The 21,058-nt window shown below is 40.8% G+C and overlaps 1 protein-coding gene across 1 annotated transcript in view; it reads left to right on the top strand.

Annotated features, from left to right (window-relative positions):
• The window catches only part of P2RY8 (P2Y receptor family member 8), a 245,412-nt gene that overhangs the window by 59,530 nt on the left and 164,824 nt on the right, over positions 1-21,058 (top strand). The window contains exon 2 of the mRNA XM_053706429.1: positions 2,936-3,013. The gene's annotated coding sequence lies outside the window, so the exon portion shown is untranslated. The remainder of the gene's footprint in view (positions 1-2,935; positions 3,014-21,058) is intronic.

The following is a 21,058-nucleotide window of genomic DNA, read 5'->3' as shown; positions in this document are numbered from 1 at the left end:
TGGAGCATTGTCCTGCATGAAAATCATGTTTTTCTTGAAGGATGCAGACTTCTTCCTGTACCACTGCTTGAAGAAGGTGTCTTCCAGAAACTGGCAGTAGGACTGGGAGTTGAGCTTAACTCCATCCTCAACCTGAAAAGGCCCCACAAGCTCATCTTTGATGATACCAGCCCAAACCAGTACTCCACCTCCACCTTGCTGGCGTCTGAGTCGGACTGGAGCTCTCTGCCCTTTACCAATCCAGCCACGGGCCCATCCATCTGGCCCATCAAGACTCACTCTCATTTCATCAGTCCATAAAACCTTAGAAAAATCAGTCTTGAGATATTTCTTGGCCCAGTCTTGACGTTTCAGCTTGTGTGTCTTGTTCAGTGGTGGTCGTCTTTCAGCCTTTCTTACCTTGGCCATGTCTCTGAGTATTGCACACCTTGTGCTTTTGGGCACTCCAGTGATGTTGCAGCTCTGAAATATGGCCAAACTGGTGGCAAGTGGCATCTTGGCAGCTGCACGCTTGACTTTTCTCAGTTCATGGGCAGTTATTTTGCGCCTTGGTTTTTCCACACGCTTCTTGCGACCCTGTTGACTATTTTGAATGAAACGCTTGATTGTTTGATGATCACGCTTCAGAAGCTTTGCAATTTTAAGAGTGCTGCATCCCTCTGCAAGATATCTCACTATTTTTGACTTTTCTGAGCCTGTCAAGTCCTTCTTTTGACCCATTTTGCCAAAGGAAAGGAAGTTGCCTAATAATTATGCACACCTGATATAGGGTGTTGATGTCATTAGACCACACCCCTTCTCATTACAGAGATGCACATCACCTAATATGCTTAATTGGTAGTAGGCTTTCGAGCCTATACAGCTTGGAGTAAGGCAACATGCATAAAGAGGATGATGTGGTCAAAATACTCAATTGCCTAATAATTTGGCACTCCCTGTACACATAAAAATACATATGTTCACCGATATAGACATATATATGAGTGCATTGGTGCCCTTTGCAGTTAAGTAGGTGCAAGCGAAAACAGTTTACTTTCAACTGATAATATCAGAGCAACCCGAAGAGCACAAAAATCCGAACTACTAGTGCAGTTAATGCTTGAGTGCTGTACTTTTTAATATTTGAAAATATAAAGCTTCCTTGTTTTTAGACTACAGGTACTTGTTGCAGGAAATATAAAAACTCAAAAGAGTTGTTTCACAGTATATAAAGTGCTGCAGTAACATTTTTATTTTAAAGAACTGATACTATAAATAGCATTTTATATCAAATACCTGCTAGTTTAAACAAATTGTATACATTTTCCTGCCATATCAATTTTAACTTTCCTTTCCAAACTCTTAAGCCACCTACCTTTTCTTACAGCTACCTTTTCTTACATGTTAATTTCTTAGACATAGGCCCATATTTATCAAGGTCTGGCGGACCTGATCCGCCAGACCTTGCTGAATACGGCGAGTAATACGCTCGCCGTATTCAGCATTGTACCAGCAGCTCACAAGACCGCTGCTCCATAACCCTGTCCGCCTGCTCTGATGAGGCGGACAGGAATCGCCACAATTCAACCCGATCGAGTACGATCGGGTTGATTGACACCTCCCTGTTGGCGGCCCATTGGCCGCGAGTCTGCAGGGGCCGGCGTTGCACCAGGTATATATACACATACCTGTAAGGGTTAAAACATTGTTTTCACAAAACACATCAAAAACATAATTAAAGGAAAATAAAGTTTTACACTCATATAAACACTTTTAAATAATAAAAAATATAATTGTCATGTTAATAAAAAGGTTTTAAAAGGGTTAAAAGTGATATGGTATACGACAAAGTGTTAGACTGGTAAGGGCTCCAATGTAAATATTTGTCTAAATATGTTTGTTTATTTATGTATACATGTCTATATATGTGTTTACATGTGTTTATATATAAGTGTCTTTATGTGTTTACATGTGTATTCATGTGTTTATATATACGTGTCTTTATGTGTTTATATGTGTAAATATGTATGTGCACACAGATACATGAATACACACTTTTGAACCCTTCCAAATCAAATATCTTGAAATATGCAATATAATTTTTATTTATTTTTAATGTGTTTTAATGTCTTTTAAATATAAATAATTTAAATTCCTATGTTCTCTAGCTAGGACAAAAAAGTAATTTTTATTAAAAATAAATAAAAATATACATAAATAAATCTATCTCTATTTATCTATATATTTATATACTTTATATCTATTAATATCTATATCTATATACATATATACTGTATATATATATTGTTTAAAAAAATAAACATATATTTATATATAAATAAAAAATAAAAATTTTCTTCTATGCAAAGAACATATAAATTTTAAGTATTCCTAGTGCACCATCGGGTTTAGCGAATCTGATCTAACGCAGAGTCAGGTTAGCATGCAACCAATTATTAATAGTATATTTTATTGTGCATCCCATAGAAGTTTATAGGGAAAAGAAATGAGGGTGGTTGTGATATCCGAAGTCAGCGTGCCTGAGTCTTTTGCTCACCCGCAATCTTTTTACTTTAACTTTTAGTACACACACAAATTCAGCAGCACTGAATTGCTATTAATAGCAGAATCTCTCTTTTTGCATCTAGTCCAGGTAACCACTATAGTAACAACTTGAGAAGGCAGAAATTAAAAGAAAATGGGAGAATATGTACTGCTTATGTTCTAATCTAGAGGATAGGTGAGCAGTGAGGAATTGTGGACCAGGTTTGGAAAGCATGTTTCTTCAATTCCTGTCCTTTTAGAATGAAAAGCCGTATTAAAGGTTCACCCTTCACCCTGATCAGGGTCGGCCTCAGAAGAAAAACTTTGGGTTGCAAAATGATATGACATTTTCTACTACTTATTTATACCTTTATTTGTAACTAATATCCTATCATCACAATCTGTATTGCAGGTACGTGTTCTAAGAATTGGCTGTCCTTTATCAATTGCATGAACTCCACCTGATTTAAAGCACATAATTGTTTTGAAGGTATGCTCTATCAACTATTTTTCTATGTGATTTAGATATGTAACTATATATACATAAACACGCCACTTCCTGACAGTTAAGATTTCATGTGTTATAGATATGTTTTTAACTGTCAGGAAACGCCATGCCCATAATGATCTCAAAATGTGGTTTAAAGTCATGCCTAGAACGTTGTAGTCTCACCTGTTAATACAACACCCTTTTTAACAGCTTTATTAATTGCCAGAAAATGAACATATAGGTAAATAATAAGTAAAAAGGGGCATTATACAAGCTATTTGTATGTTATGTTGGACTTTGCTGGCACTACTGTTTTGGTATATCAAGAGATTTAGGGGCCAATTTAACAAAGATCTGTCCGACATGGTCCGCTCAGCGGATCTTGTCCGACAGACATCGCTTAATGCCGACAGCATGCGCTGTCAGCATTTATCATTGCACAAGCAGTGCTGGTGAACTGCTTGAGCAATGCTGCCCCCTGCAGATTCGCGGCCATTTGGCCGCTAGCATGGGGTGTCAATCAACCCGATCATATTTGATCGGGTTGATTGCTGTCCACGGCTCAGAGCAGGCGGACGAGTTAAAGAGCAGCGGTCTTAAGACTGCTGCGTCTTAACTCCTGTAGGCTCGTACGTAAACAGCTGCATTGGGGCCGGTTGATAGTTTGTTAAATTGACCTCTTAGTCCCCTATCAGGTGCTGGAGATTAAAACATAGTATTTCTAGGGCGTACGCCATTAAATCTTGTGTAGTAAGTTTATCTTATCACCTTTGCTGTAACCAATTTCGGAAAAATGGAAATAATCTCCTCCACTGTGTAGAATATTTTGGGTGAAAGTTTTTAATCTTGCAGGATGCACTCTAGTCTCTATGTGGCAATGACATGTTTTCCGATATACATTTAATGAACAGCATTATTAACACTTTATAAAGTCTGAACAGCTTTCAAAGGAACATGAAACCCAAAGGTTTTTTCATGATTCAGATAGAGAATACTATTTAAAAAAAGTTTACAATGTATCTCTATTATCAAATTATCTTTGTTCTCTTGTTATTCATTGTTGAAGAGATATCTAGATAGGTCACGTACACGTCTGAAGCACTAGTTGACAGGAAATTGTGCCGCCATCTAGTGCTCTTGCTAATGTAAAACATTGTTGCAGAACTGCTGCCATATAGGGCTCGCTTTATCAAGCTAGGGCGGACAGGGACGTACATATTCGCCCCTGTGTGCCCTACCTCACCTGTGGCTGCCGGAATCCAGCATTGCATTCAGCTATTTCGCGCTTGCATGGAACACCACCCCCTGCCCGTGCACAGCCAATCACGCATGGGTAGGAGCTGTCAATCTCCCTGGTCAGACGAGACCGGGGAAATTAAAATTTTCTACCTTAGAGGTGGAGAAGAAGTTAGGAAGCAGTGGTCTGATGACTGCTGCTTTATAAATACTGACTGCAGATTCTCTTGTGAGAACCTGCAGTCATAGTGGGGGCAGATGACTTGATAAATCGAGCCCAGAGTGCTGCACTCTTGAACTTGTCTTTCTGCTTTTCAACAAAGGATAACAAAAAAACAACGATTATTATGTTTAAGATTATTATTTATCTGAATCATGAAAGAAAAATGTTGTGTTTTATGTCCCTATAACCCTTTCACTACCAGGAATTTTAAAGAAAAACTTGCTCAAAGTACAGGATAATTTTTAGCATTTTTTACTATCACTCCATTTAGAAAGAAATACAGTCTTTGGGCTCCATGTACTAAGCAGCGAGAGCTGCTCCGGAGCCCTTGCGGGGCAGATTTGCATATGTGAGCCTGCTTCCCGCAATGTAAGAAGCAGCGGTCATTAGACTGCTGTTTCTTACACTCTCCGCTACCTCTAAGGTGGCGGAGATAAATCACAGAGAGCTCGCTCACTCTCGGTGATTGACAGTCAGTCGCATGTAAATATTTTGGATTGTTTTGATAATTTTAAGGTTTTATCAGCAGCTATGTATATCATGTTATAAAATGAGCAAAACTTCTGGTTTCTCACAGAAATGTTTTACACATAACTTGTGCAGTCTTAAGACAAATGCTTGGAAAAGCTTCTCTATGATCCCTTGTGTTCAGAATTAGCAGACATTTATGGGTTTGCCATTCATTTTGGTGATCAGAAAGCTGTTAATTGCACATTTTTAAGTTATGGTAAAGGGTGTAGGGCCCATTTAGAATGATATAACAGCTGGTATTCTGTCCCTTAAACTATAGGTAGGGCGCCCACCCAAACATTTTTCCTTTATGTAGAATCCCTCCCCATCCCCCCCACTCAAACATCTTTCCTGTACTGAAAGTCCCTTCCACCCAAGCATCAATGTATTGAGGGTCCCTCCCTCTCATTCAAACATCAGATAAGAGTGCTGGTCCCTCCTCCCACCCTCCTACTGCATCAGATAAGAGGGATGGTCCCTCCTTCCCTCCTACCACCGCATAAGATCAGAGGGCTGGACCCTCCTCCCACCACATCAGATCAGAGGGCTGGTCCCTCCCTTCCAACTCCCACCGCATAAGATCAGAGGGCTGGTCCCTCCTCCCACCGCATAAGATCAGAGGGCTGGTCCCTCCTCCCACCGCATAAGATCAGAGGGCTGGTCCTCCTCCCACTGCATCAGATCAGAGGGCTGGTCCCTCCTCCCAAACTACCACCGCATAAGATCAGAGGACTGGTCCCTCCTCCCAGCCTTCTACCGCATCAGATCAGAGGGCTGGTCCTCCTTCCCTCCCACTGCATCTTATCAGAGGGCTGGTCCCTCCCTTCCAACTCCCACCGCATCAGATCAGAGGGCTGGTCCCTCCTCCCACAGCATCAGATCATAGGGCTGGTCCTCCTCCCACTCTCCCACTGCATCAGGTCAAAGGGCTGGTCCCACCCTCCCACCGCATCAGAGCAGAGGGTTGTTCCCTCCCACTTCCTCCCGCCTCCATTGCTGTACCATCCACAAGCCTTCCTCTTACCCTCCCACTCCTCCCATTGGCACCCGCGGCCGCAGATGATCTCTACACACTGTGATACAGACAGTGTCACTGTGTATAACGATCTGGCATCTTCCTTTCAAATGGAAGCAGAGCACTGATCAAGCTCTGTTTCCATATGCAGACAGATGCAGCTTTAGGAACAGCAGTCTTGGCTGTCAGCTTACAGCTGAGGCTTCTGTAAAATATACATTTAAAAAAAAAAAGAGCATTGTCTTCTATGTAAAGAACATAGGAATGTAAAGTATTCCTAACCCCTTCAGGTCTAGCACAGTTGATCTATTGCAGTGCCAAGTGATCATGCGAGCAATAACTGATTTTCTTTGTAGGGCTTTTCATAGCCTTTTGGGAGAAGGCGCTAGAGCAGTAGCGATAATCCTGAAGTTTGCGTCCTCCAGTCTTTCACTCACGCACTTAATAATGCTGTTTTACTTTGAGCTCAGCGCACAAGTGAAAAAATATTAGCTCCCCACTTGTAATCTAGCCCTATATTGTTAAACAAAATGCTTTCACTAACAAAATATAATAAACAAAGGACACAGAAATAATATAATATGTCATATGTTTTTTGGGGGCTTCCTCTATATCATACTGTTATAACAGTACCTTATTTAGAAACTAATAAATTAAGCGTACGTATATGAATCTGCTGTAGCTATGGAAAATATTTATATTCAGTTGAACTGACTATAGTGGCACTTCCTGTGCATGAGCCATATGATTTAAAGGTTTTATTCTATTGCACCATGCAGCTTTGGTCTATTCCTGTCTGAATTCTGTATATGAACTATACTTTTATTAACTAACTGTGGCAGTTGTTCTGATGCAATATCCTGATACACTTTCATAATTCCTGTGCAAGTAATTGATTTCCGTTACTTCCTGAAGTTACCTAACCATGCTAAAAACCGTTTAGGCACCTGGGGTTAGGTTCTAACAGAGAAAACACACTGGTATATCACAAAGTAAATGATGCGAAGGAAGTTCAAATTTAATTGTAATTTTTATGAATTCTTCTTTATCTCTCTTTTTCCATAGTATTTTTTCTCACGCATAAATTGTTTAAATATATTTTCAGCACTTTTTCTTAATAGATAAGAACAAAAGAGCCTATGACACATTTAATGGCACTGTCGATCTATGAAAAGTATTGCAGGGGAATTGTAGTACAGAAAATGACATGCTTTGATTTGCTGGGTTGTGCGACTGCCACTAGGATTGCCAGGTGTCCCGCATTCAACTGGACAGTCCAGTATTTTAGCAAGCTGTCCAGTAAAATCTTATTAAACATATTGGACACTTAAATGGCCTGTTTTTAAAGTCCATGAGTTTTAGTTAAATGTAAAAGGCCTTCTAAGCCTCAATGCATTACAAATATGAAGCATATATGAAGAATAAAGATATAAGTGACAGTCAAGGTGGTCGAATCACTACTGTTTATTTCTGGTGCTGCAGCTGAGGAGGTAAAATTGTTGATTTCAATGTTACTGGCAGCCATGGGGTAAAATGGCTGCTTATTTGTGAAAAATATACATGGTTATATATTAAAAAATTTAAAAATATAAAAAATGGACACAGCTTTCTTTTGGATTGGAGCATTGTGTTACCCCATCTACCATCGTGCTGAGTCACCCAGAGAATGTCCATTATTTTTGTGGGGGACTGCTGTAAACCCTAACTGCCACTGCTGATAGGCTCAGAAACTGTGTCTGCATGAGACCAGCAGTTCTCTGTGTCTCCCAAGTGGTACTCAAAATGTTTAACCCTTTTGAAAAAGGTTAAAAACATAGACTTGCTGGGTCCGTGCTAAATTAATTAGGGCATGAAATGTGTGCACTACACTGCTTCTTTAAAGGGACATGAAAAACATTTTTTTTTTCTTACAGGAATAAGAGCATAAAATTTTAATTAAAACTTTTCTATTTACTTCAGATATCAAAACTGCTTCATTCACTTGATTTCATTTGCTGAAGGAGCAACAATGCACTACTTAGAGCTAGCTAAACACATCTAGTCAGCCAATCAAAAGAGACAAATGTGTGCAGGCACAAATCGCCATGTACATATTCTTTTTCAACAATGGATACCAAAGGAACAAAATACATTTGAAAATAGAAGTGGATTTATAAGGGTCTTAAAATAACATCCTTTATCTGAATCATGCAACTTTAATTTTGACTTTCATAACTCTTTAAGCAACATAGTACCTTCCAAAAAAAAATCAGCAAGAAATAGAAATAATTTGTATAACAACACAGCCTATAATACATCATTTCACTGCAGTGTACATCTATGAAATGGTTTACACAAAATACTTCCACTAGCAAAAATATATGCAATTATTAGGAAATCAGATTAGAAAAATCCACATTTTGAGGCATATTTAAGAAATGTCTTGCGGACCTGATCCGACAGTGCGGATCAGGTCCGCAAGACATCGCTGAATGCGGAGAGCAACACGCTCTCCGCATTTTAAATTGCACCAGCAGCTCACAAGAGCTGCTGGTGCAACGCCGCCCCCTGCAGACTCGCGGCCAATGGGCCGCCAGCAGGGAGGTGTCAATCAACCCGATCGTACCCGGTCTTTGTGACCGCTGCTTCATAACTGCTGTTTCAGAAACACGGGCCGTCAAGCTCCTTTCGGAGCTTGATAGATAGGCCAGAGGTGTAGTACAATATAAAACAGGGTGCTGCAGCATCTTCTGACAGCTTAATAAACGGACTCAGTACACAAAATTTGTTCTGTTGAATTGAGAGCAAATAAAAATGTATGTTCTGAATAAATCTGCTTCTTTTTGTCAGTGGCAGCGACGTTGGGGGCGGCAGATTAGGGGTTAATAAATGTAGGTAGGTGGCGGCGATGTTAGGGGCGGATGGGTTCTCCACGAAATATTATAAAGTTTTTCAAGACAATCTAGCCTCACCCTTGGCTACAATTTTTAATGAGATAAGTCAAGGGGCAAAGTTCCCACCCTCGATGTTGGAAGCACATGTTGTGGTATTGCCTAAACCAGGCAAGCCAGCTACGACCCCCTCAAATTTTCGTATGCTCCATACCCTCCCATACCATATGGCACCAATCACTTTTTATATTCTATACTTTTCCAGTGTCACTAAATGAAAACTCGCTTATCCTCACCTTTGAACTTCTGAGACTCTGTCACAGTCTTACTGGTCTTGAATTTAAAATATTAAGGGCTAGATTACAAGTGGAGTGCTACATTATTGTGCCGCTTGCAAGTGGGCAATAAATAACCTGCTTGTGAACTGCTTGTGTAATGCCGCCCCCTGCAGATTCACAGCCAATCGTCCGCTAGCAGGGGGTCTCAATCAACCTGACCATATTCGATCGGGCTGATTGTTGTCCGCCACTCAGAGGTGGTGGATGAGTTAAGGAGCAGCGGTCTTAAGACCGCTGCTGCTTAACCCCTTTTTTCCGGCCAGTCTGAAGGCTCTCGCGGAAACTGGGGATCAGGGGCCATTCGGCCCTTGATAATTGGGCCCCTCAACTTGTATTTTACTTTAGGTATAGTTACCCAAGAGATAATAAAGTAAGGCTATTTACTTGTATGGGATTTCAGATTCCTTAATGCTACTCCTGGATTGGTAGCAGCTCCATGGTTATCCTGTAGCCCTTTCTGCAGCACTCATATAGGGCAGCCTTTAGCTATTGGTACCCACAGCTGCACACAAACCATATACACCCATATAGATGTATATATGTTTACATACACTTTTTAATCACTGTGGGCACTTATAAAAGCTAAAGTAGAAAGCTGATTGGATTGTACAAACTACCTAATAAAAATAAACTTCCCGCACTGCACCTGCACCAATCCTCTTTCCACCACCAACAGAGGCACGGGGGGAAATTGCCACCTTGCTCCCCAGTCCGTTCCACCTCTGGAGTCCTCCCATTATTAATTGTTTTTTTCTGTATAAGTAAATCATTTTTGCAAGATCCTAGACCGGGGTTCGACAAACCCCGGGTACCAGGGCACCACTTACATGTTAAAATTAGGCATTGGCCTCCTGGTTTGGAGACAGCTATTCATGTAGCCCACTTACTCCCCCGCCAGCTGTCACTTTAAAATTTTAATTTTAGCCCAGTGTGGCTGGATCAATTAGTATAAACCAACAAAGAGCACAAAGTTGGGAGAGAATCAAATAGCAAAAAGTTATTAGTCCTCTGCTCTTAAAGGTCTAATCTTTTTAGACAGTCCACCGGGAGGAGGGGAATAACCACAAAACTGCTCATTCGGTTATACTCATGCACATAACAAGAAATTCAAATGGTGTCTCACCACCAGCTATCGAGTCCGTTATGACTTACGGTAGTGTACCAAAGATTGAATCCGTTGTCACCTATTGGGTTCTGGTGTGTTGTCCCGCAGAGCCAAGCTGCGGTCGTGGAGCAGTAGAAGCATGGAAAGTAGAAAGTAGGCGGTAGAGAGCGCTGAATTCCCAATCGACCAGGCGAAGGGGCGTGTTGCATACACGCTGACGTCCTATGCGTCACTCAGCTGGATCCAAGCTTTGTAGTCAAGGGCGTATCGCCTAAGCGTAACCACACTTTCCACCAATGAGAGAAGTTAGAAGTTCCGTCGACTTGTCAATGATGCCAAGAGAGTGAGGTAAACCCCTTAAACCACCGGGAGCTCAAAGGAAATAGAGGACTTGTAGGCAGGGTGCCGTTTTGCTCAAGCAGGCAGTAGCTACATCACCATAAGAAAACTTTTAGAGCGGACGGCAAGTAGAATTTAAAATCAAGTCTTTATTCCAAAAGAATTAAAAATTAGATGGTACAAACAGCAAAAAATATGCACATAAGCACATGGGGTAGGCAAGCTTACGCGTTTCGGCTGTTAAGATCAATTATTCTCAAATTGTGCTGCAAGGTGTTATAGCACACATTCAGTAGCAGCTAGTGATGCGGTATACAAAATAATATGCACCAGTTAACAGGGCAGATTATCCTGGTATGCAATTGCCTTGATGATTTGCAGCCCTTCCAGTTCTGCTTCCCATAAGTCTGGCAACAGATTCCCCTGCAGGACCTCATCACACCCCTATGTATTACCAAAATTCCCATTATCTCCTGGGTGTGCTGCAGCACTGGCACTCTGTTCATCACTGCAGCATTGGTATACTTCATTCTGAAGACCTTCCTATGGCCACTGCAGATGGCTATGCAGTTTTCCAGTGATGGGACTCTCCCTTAGTGATGGCCATCATACTGCTCTTGGCAAGCTGTCCAGTAAAATCTTATTAAACATATTGGACACTTAAATGGCCTGTTTTTAAAGTCCATGAGTTTTAGTTAAATGTAAAAGGCCTTCTAAGCCTCAATGCATTACAAATATGAAGCATATATGAAGAATAAAGATATAAGTGACAGTCAAGGTGGTCGAATCACTACTGTTTATTTCTGGTGCTGCAGCTGAGGAGGTAAAATTGTTGATTTCAATGTTACTGGCAGCCATGGGGTAAAATGGCTGCTTATTTGTGAAAAATATACATGGTTATATATTAAAAAATTTAAAAATATAAAAAATGGACACAGCTTTCTTTTGGATTGGAGCATTGTGTTACCCCATCTACCATCGTGCTGAGTCACCCAGAGAATGTCCATTATTTTTGTGGGGGACTGCTGTAAACCCTAACTGCCACTGCTGATAGGCTCAGAAACTGTGTCTGCATGAGACCAGCAGTTCTCTGTGTCTCCCAAGTGGTACTCAAAATGTTTAACCCTTTTGAAAAAGGTTAAAAACATAGACTTGCTGGGTCCGTGCTAAATTAATTAGGGCATGAAATGTGTGCACTACACTGCTTCTTTAAAGGGACATGAAAAACATTTTTTTTTTCTTACAGGAATAAGAGCATAAAATTTTAATTAAAACTTTTCTATTTACTTCAGATATCAAAACTGCTTCATTCACTTGATTTCATTTGCTGAAGGAGCAACAATGCACTACTTAGAGCTAGCTAAACACATCTAGTCAGCCAATCAAAAGAGACAAATGTGTGCAGGCACAAATCGCCATGTACATATTCTTTTTCAACAATGGATACCAAAGGAACAAAATACATTTGAAAATAGAAGTGGATTTATAAGGGTCTTAAAATAACATCCTTTATCTGAATCATGCAACTTTAATTTTGACTTTCATAACTCTTTAAGCAACATAGTACCTTCCAAAAAAAAATCAGCAAGAAATAGAAATAATTTGTATAACAACACAGCCTATAATACATCATTTCACTGCAGTGTACATCTATGAAATGGTTTACACAAAATACTTCCACTAGCAAAAATATATGCAATTATTAGGAAATCAGATTAGAAAAATCCACATTTTGAGGCATATTTAAGAAATGTCTTGCGGACCTGATCCGACAGTGCGGATCAGGTCCGCAAGACATCGCTGAATGCGGAGAGCAACACGCTCTCCGCATTTTAAATTGCACCAGCAGCTCACAAGAGCTGCTGGTGCAACGCCGCCCCCTGCAGACTCGCGGCCAATGGGCCGCCAGCAGGGAGGTGTCAATCAACCCGATCGTACCCGGTCTTTGTGACCGCTGCTTCATAACTGCTGTTTCAGAAACACGGGCCGTCAAGCTCCTTTCGGAGCTTGATAGATAGGCCAGAGGTGTAGTACAATATAAAACAGGGTGCTGCAGCATCTTCTGACAGCTTAATAAACGGACTCAGTACACAAAATTTGTTCTGTTGAATTGAGAGCAAATAAAAATGTATGTTCTGAATAAATCTGCTTCTTTTTGTCAGTGGCAGCGACGTTGGGGGCGGCAGATTAGGGGTTAATAAATGTAGGTAGGTGGCGGCGATGTTAGGGGCGGATGGGTTCTCCACGAAATATTATAAAGTTTTTCAAGACAATCTAGCCTCACCCTTGGCTACAATTTTTAATGAGATAAGTCAAGGGGCAAAGTTCCCACCCTCGATGTTGGAAGCACATGTTGTGGTATTGCCTAAACCAGGCAAGCCAGCTACGACCCCCTCAAATTTTCGTATGCTCCATACCCTCCCATACCATATGGCACCAATCACTTTTTATATTCTATACTTTTCCAGTGTCACTAAATGAAAACTCGCTTATCCTCACCTTTGAACTTCTGAGACTCTGTCACAGTCTTACTGGTCTTGAATTTAAAATATTAAGGGCTAGATTACAAGTGGAGTGCTACATTATTGTGCCGCTTGCAAGTGGGCAATAAATAACCTGCTTGTGAACTGCTTGTGTAATGCCGCCCCCTGCAGATTCACAGCCAATCGTCCGCTAGCAGGGGGTCTCAATCAACCTGACCATATTCGATCGGGCTGATTGTTGTCCGCCACTCAGAGGTGGTGGATGAGTTAAGGAGCAGCGGTCTTAAGACCGCTGCTGCTTAACCCCTTTTTTCCGGCCAGTCTGAAGGCTCTCGCGGAAACTGGGGATCAGGGGCCATTCGGCCCTTGATAATTGGGCCCCTCAACTTGTATTTTACTTTAGGTATAGTTACCCAAGAGATAATAAAGTAAGGCTATTTACTTGTATGGGATTTCAGATTCCTTAATGCTACTCCTGGATTGGTAGCAGCTCCATGGTTATCCTGTAGCCCTTTCTGCAGCACTCATATAGGGCAGCCTTTAGCTATTGGTACCCACAGCTGCACACAAACCATATACACCCATATAGATGTATATATGTTTACATACACTTTTTAATCACTGTGGGCACTTATAAAAGCTAAAGTAGAAAGCTGATTGGATTGTACAAACTACCTAATAAAAATAAACTTCCCGCACTGCACCTGCACCAATCCTCTTTCCACCACCAACAGAGGCACGGGGGGAAATTGCCACCTTGCTCCCCAGTCCGTTCCACCTCTGGAGTCCTCCCATTATTAATTGTTTTTTTCTGTATAAGTAAATCATTTTTGCAAGATCCTAGACCGGGGTTCGACAAACCCCGGGTACCAGGGCACCACTTACATGTTAAAATTAGGCATTGGCCTCCTGGTTTGGAGACAGCTATTCATGTAGCCCACTTACTCCCCCGCCAGCTGCCACTTTAAAATTTTAATTTTAGCCCAGTGTGGCTGGATCAATTAGTATAAACCAACAAAGAGCACAAAGTTGGGAGAGAATCAAATAGCAAAAAGTTATTAGTCCTCTGCTCTTAAAGGTCTAATCTTTTTAGACAGTCCACCGGGAGGAGGGGAATAACCACAAAACTGCTCATTCGGTTATACTCATGCACATAACAAGAAATTCAAATGGTGTCTCACCACCAGCTATCGAGTCCGTTATGACTTACGGTAGTGTACCAAAGATTGAATCCGTTGTCACCTATTGGGTTCTGGTGTGTTGTCCCGCAGAGCCAAGCTGCGGTCGTGGAGCAGTAGAAGCATGGAAAGTAGAAAGTAGGCGGTAGAGAGCGCTGAATTCCCAATCGACCAGGCGAAGGGGCGTGTTGCATACACGCTGACGTCCTATGCGTCACTCAGCTGGATCCAAGCTTTGTAGTCAAGGGCGTATCGCCTAAGCGTAACCACACTTTCCACCAATGAGAGAAGTTAGAAGTTCCGTCGACTTGTCAACGATGCCAAGAGAGTGAGGTAAACCCCTTAAACCACCGGGAGCTCAAAGGAAATAGAGGACTTGTAGGCAGGGTGCCGTTTTGCTCAAGCAGGCAGTAGCTACATCACCATAAGAAAACTTTTAGAGCGGACGGCAAGTAGAATTTAAAATCAAGTCTTTATTCCAAAAGAATTAAAAATTAGATGGTACAAACAGCAAAAAATATGCACATAAGCACATGGGGTAGGCAAGCTTACGCGTTTCGGCTGTTAAGATCAATTATTCTCAAATTGTGCTGCAAGGTGTTATAGCACACATTCAGTAGCAGCTAGTGATGCGGTATACAAAATAATATGCACCAGTTAACAGGGCAGATTATCCTGGTATGCAATTGCCTTGATGATTTGCAGCCCTTCCAGTTCTGCTTCCCATAAGTCTGGCAACAGATTCCCCTGCAGGACCTCATCACACCCCTATGTATTACCAAAATTCCCATTATCTCCTGGGTGTGCTGCAGCACTGGCACTCTGTTCATCACTGCAGCATTGGTATACTTCATTCTGAAGACCTTCCTATGGCCACTGCAGATGGCTATGCAGTTTTCCAGTGATGGGACTCTCCCTTAGTGATGGCCATCATACTGCTCTTGGCAAGCTGATTGCTTGCAAGTTGCGGGTGCAAGTTGTTGAATGAAGTTTCTAACTTAAATCTTAGCAGCTACTGGTGGGGTGCAGCTATTTCTGGGGCGGATATGCTGCCCAATCTGCAGGGCAATGGAGTATTTGAAAATGGGGGGGGGGGGGTGAAAGCTGCCTTCCATAACTATATAGTGCCAATTAATATAGAAGTGATAGCTAAACAGACCACAGTTATTTGATATGCCTGTCATTTGTCCCCCAAAAACTTTTCTTGGAAGCTCCAAACTAGTGTTGTTAAAGGGACAGCCTAGTCATAAATAAACTTTCAAGATTCAGATATGGCATGCAATTTTAAACAACTTTCCAATTTACTTTTGTCATCAAATTGTATTTGTTCTTTTGGTATTCTTAATTGAAAGCTAAACCTAGGTAGGCTCATATGCTAATTTTTAAGCCATTGAAGACCACCTCTTATCTGAATGCATTTTGACCTTTTGTGGAGTTACCTAGGAATCAGCACTGATTGACTAAAATTCAAGTCTGTCAAAAGAACTAAAATAAGATGGCAGTCTGCAGAGGCTTAGATACAATGTAATCACAGAGGTAAAAAGTATATTAATATAACTGTGTTGGTTATGCAAAACTAGGGAATGGGTAATAAAGGGATTATCTATCTTTTTAAACAATAACAATTTTGGTGTAGACTGTCCCTTTTAATATGAGTTGGGTATATATTGCCATTCTCCAGTTATTTGCACCATCCACACATCTCTATCTCATAATGTGCCTCTACCTTACTTCACTAATGCTAATGCTGCCCTGTGGATCCACTATGTTTACAGCTAGTAGTTTTGGAATATTGTGGGATTGAAAATATGTTTTTTTTTATTTCATATACCGTAACCAGACGGGTGTAATAGGTTAAATAGATGGTAATGATGAGGGACCTAGAAATATAAATATATAATGTTGGAGTAAAGACGACTGAGCCCAAATACCAGGTTTAACTCTTTAAGAAAGGCATTTAATTTGTTGGCTTTAATACATGTGAGTTGGAAAAGAAGATGTGAGAAAGTGGGAAAAACAGAGCCAATAATACTCATGTAACTTTAGATTTCATTAAAGGCTGTGACATCGCTTCTGAAGTTCAAATATATTAATTCCTACACGACCTGATGCGGCTGAGTGCACAGAGATGAAAAGGCAGGACACACTGAGCGCGCACGGCCGCATGATCACGCTGAGCGATGTGCCGCACTCAGTGTGTCACAGCATTTAAGTTCAGCTGACTTGTTCATCCACAGACTTCCAATTACCATTTCATATTTGCATACACTTTTAAACCTTGTAGCTCCTGAACCTGTATAAGAGCTCTATTTCAGTGTGGCCCAGTAGTTGGCAGATTGCTTATAGTCTGTAAATTCTCAAAGAGTAGTGAAAATGATCATTCATAAATGAGCATAGCCGAGACAATGATCTAAATATACAGTATCAGAGATGGTACGCTACTCTCATATTATTACTCTATTTACGTTAGTAGGTAGTCATAGAAACGTACAAGTCACCAAATTACTTGCAAATATGGTACATGAACTCTGTGGCTTAAAAGTGACAATAAACTCATAACTTTTATGAATCAGATAGAGAACACAATTTTAAACAACTTTCCATTATTTCTGTTATCTAATTTGTTTCATTTTTTTGGTGTCCTTTAAGCATACCTAGGTAGGCTCAGGAGCAGAAATCCACTACTACTGGGCTAGATGCTGATTGGTGGTTGTACATACATATATTCCTCTTGGTTCAGCTGGATCTGTTCAGCTAACTCTCTGTAGTGCATTGCTACTCATTCAACAAAGGATGCCAAGAGAATTGAGCAAATTTGATTATAGAAGTAAACTAGAAAGGTGTTTAAAATTGTATGTTCTATCTGAACCATGGGTCTCATATCCCTTTAAGAATGTTTTATAAAGCTATCCTCCCACTCACACCACTAGAGACATTCATCCTAAGGAAAGGGACAATGACCTTGTTCCCATCACATCTAGAATGTCTACAACAGTCCTGCATCTAGTGGAATATCAGTGGAGACAGCAGCAACGTCTTTGCTCCAAGTCATTTAAAAAGTAGAGTGGGACACTTGTTGTAGCAGCTAATTGTGACAGCTGCAAAACACCACAGCACACATAGCGCATTAATCTACCAATAACAACATTAGCTGTATGCTCCGTCTCCAGCACTATACAGACTACTACACCTCATTAATGTAATGCTAGCAAAATTCCTTAAGAGAGTAAATAAATCCCTGGTTGCTTAGCACAGTAGTTGTATAAGGGGCTGTTCTTGCTGCAGCACAGAAATAGCTAATGTATGTATGGGCTTCTTCTGGCTGTTCCTCTAAATGTTGCACTGGCAGGGTGGAACTACCGCTGGTGCAGTGGCACCAGGACCCAAGTGCTGAGAGGGCCCACAGATAGCCAGTCTATACATAGGTGTGGGCCGAATGTGTACAATACTAATGCACTAATGCAAGTGAGCCTTATTTTAATGCATATATACTCAAAATCATTATATAGAGCAGCAGGTATATTATTACTATTACTTACTACATAATTGGGGCCCTAAACACAATTTGCACCAGGGTCCACTGTAGGTCCATTACTGTGCACTGGAATATCCCTTTAAATAAATATTTTACAATGTGTTACTAATATAGATAGTGCTAGGATACCACTATTGTCTACATTATGTAAATAATATTAGTTTTACTTAACTACAGTGATGCCCTATCACTAACCTCACATAAATTTATTTACAGCCCTAATGTTTGTTACCCACAACTGAGAACATTAACACAACAATGAGGAAAGTGATAGATGCTCAGCAAACTGTTACAAAATAAATTTGTTTATAAAAAACAAATAAGTAAAGGGGAAGTGTGTGGTGCAAATGAGAGGGAAAGCTCATGTAATACTTTAAAGGGACATGAAAGGGAAAATTAAACTTTCATGGTTTAGATAGAACATGCACTTTTCAACATAATTATTTAATCACATTTATTTTGTTCTTTTTGTATCCTTTGTTGAAGAGTGTACCTAGGTAGGCTGAGTGGCATGTATGTGTCTTGAGCACTATATAGCATCAGAGTATGAATTGAATACATTGTTGAAAACACTATTACCATATGGGGGCCGAATTATCAAGCTACGATAGAGCTTGATGCCCCTGTTTCCGCGCAAGCCTTCAGGATCGCCGGAAACAGTAGTTATGATGCAGTGGTCGCTGCTCCATAACTTGTCCGCTGCCTCTGAGGCTGCGGTCTTCAATCTGCCCGATCCTATACGATCAGGCTGATTGACACACCCTGCTAGCAGCCGATTGGCCGCAAATGTGCAGGGGGCGGCATTGCACAAGCAGTTCACAAGAACTGCTTGCGTAATTATAAATGCCGACAGCGTATGCTGTTGGCATTTATTGATGTGCGGCGGACATGATACGCTACATTGTATCATGTCCGCTCACGCTTTGAGAAATTGACCCCATAGGCCTCTATTTAACAAGCTCCGTAAGGAGCTTGATGGCCCGTGTTTCTGGCGAGTCTTCAGTTATGAAGCAGCGGTCACAAAGACTGCTGCTCCATAACCTTTCCACCTGCTCTGAGCAGGCGCACAGACATCGCCGGAAATCAACCCGATCGAGTACGATCGGGTTGATTGACACCCCCTGCTGGCGGCCTATTGGCCGCGAGTCTGCAGGGGGTGGCGTTGCAACAGCAGCTCTTGTGATCTGCTGGTGCAATGCTGAATACGGCGAGTGTATTGCTCGCCGTATTCAGCGAGGTCTGTTGGACCTGATCCGCACTGTCTGATCAGGTCCGACAGACCTTGATAACTTGGGGCCATAGTGTTTACTCCTGAACCTATCTCCTCAACAATGAATATTTGATAATAGAAACTGAGCTAAAAGGTGATTGGCAGCTATGCACATATGCCATCCATGATTAACTCAGCAGCTGTGCTCCAGACCAGTACGGACCAGTACGAAAGTAAATTGTTTGCGAGCAAGCGATTTCCGATGCACGCTAACTTGAGGACTTCGGATATCCTGACCGCGTTAACTATTTCTCTCCGCAGACTTCAATGGAGCGAGCAAACTTAAAAAAACCTAACACTTATCGCTTGAGCGCTAACCCGACACGCATTAGACTAACTACACTAACCCCTAGGTAGATATACATTCCAATGTTCTTCACATAGAAAAAAAATGTTATATGTATTTTTAAATATATATTTCTAGATATTTCTATATTTATGAAAGGGACACTGAACCCACATTTTTTCTTTTGTGATTCAGATAGAGCATGAAATTTTAAGTAGCTTTCTAATTTACTCCTATTATCAAATTTTCTTTATTCTCTTGTTATCTTCATTTGAAATGCAAGAATGTAAGTTTAGATGCCGGCCCATTTTTGGTGAACAACCTGGGTTGTCCTTGATGATTGGTGTATAAATTCATCCACCAATAAAAAGTGCTGTCCAGAGATCTGAACCAAAAAAAGCTTAGATGCCTTCTTTTTCAAATAAAGATAGCAAGAGAATGAATAAAAATTGATAATAGGAGTAAATTAGAAAGTTGCTTAAAATTGAATGCTCTATCTGAATCATGAAAATGAAAATGTGGGTTCAGTGTCCCTTGAAGTATTTTAAGTAAAAAATATAATGATTTTTCTTGTTTTCATGTATTTAAGTGTAAAGGGCGCATATACATACAAATATATATATATATATATATATATATATATATACAGGGCTCAAAATTTCAGGTCCTAAGCTATGAACCAGGCCAAAAATGTTACTCGCCACTTCTGATCCCACCCATCACCCACCCATACCACGCACACACACTGCATACCCACACCACACCCACTACTCCACCCCTCTTTTCATATGTTTATTGCAAAACACCTTCTTGTGCAGTACAATAGTTTGCATGTATCCAGGGCAGGCATACTTATTTCCACATCAACTTACTGAATTGTCAAGAGTGTTTGCCATGCAAAGTTCAGGGATGCCAGATATGAAAAGATTTCAAGGAGCTTATCTAAAGGATTTCTAAGATCTCTGGTAAACTTAATCAGTTTTCACTTGATCCAGTAACAGGGAGATCTTTCTTTTCGGCAAATTCTTCTGGATCTTTTAGATCTCAGAGGGGCTGTTGCTGCTATTTGTTGATCCAGTTCTGGATTTGAAACAACTCCCCCATTTAAAACAACCCTTAACTCTGTTATTCTTTCTCTAGAATATATATACATAATAAATACATATTTACATACACATTTTTTTACATACTCACATATTTGCACACACATCTATTTACATACATACACATACATGTATTTACATACATAGACACACATACATATTTACAAACTAGATCAAAAATGGGCAGCAAAGATCTAGAAGAATTTGCCATAAAGAAAGATCTGCCTGTTGGTGGATTAAGTGAAAACATAGGCCTAGATTTAGAGTTGGGCGGTAGCCGTGAAAACCAGCGTTAGAGGCTCCTAACGCTGGTTTTGGGCTACCGCCGGTATTTGGAGTCAGTCAGGAAAGGGTCTAACGCTCACTTTTCAGCCGCGACTTTTCCATACCGCAGATCCCCTTACGTCATTTGCGTATCCTATCTTTTCAATGGGATCTTCCTAACGCCGGTATTTAGAGACGTGGCTGAAGTGAGCGTTAGAAATCTAACGACAAAACTCCAGCCGCAGAAAAAAGTCAGTAGTTAAGAGCTTTCTGGGCTAACGCCGGTTTAT

Source organism: Bombina bombina, chromosome 3, assembly GCF_027579735.1.
Source record: "Bombina bombina isolate aBomBom1 chromosome 3, aBomBom1.pri, whole genome shotgun sequence".
NCBI classification, from domain to species: Eukaryota; Metazoa; Chordata; class Amphibia; order Anura; family Bombinatoridae; genus Bombina; species Bombina bombina.
The sequence above is the reverse complement of the archived record's forward strand: the minus strand, read 5'-3'. Positions and strand labels throughout refer to the sequence as shown.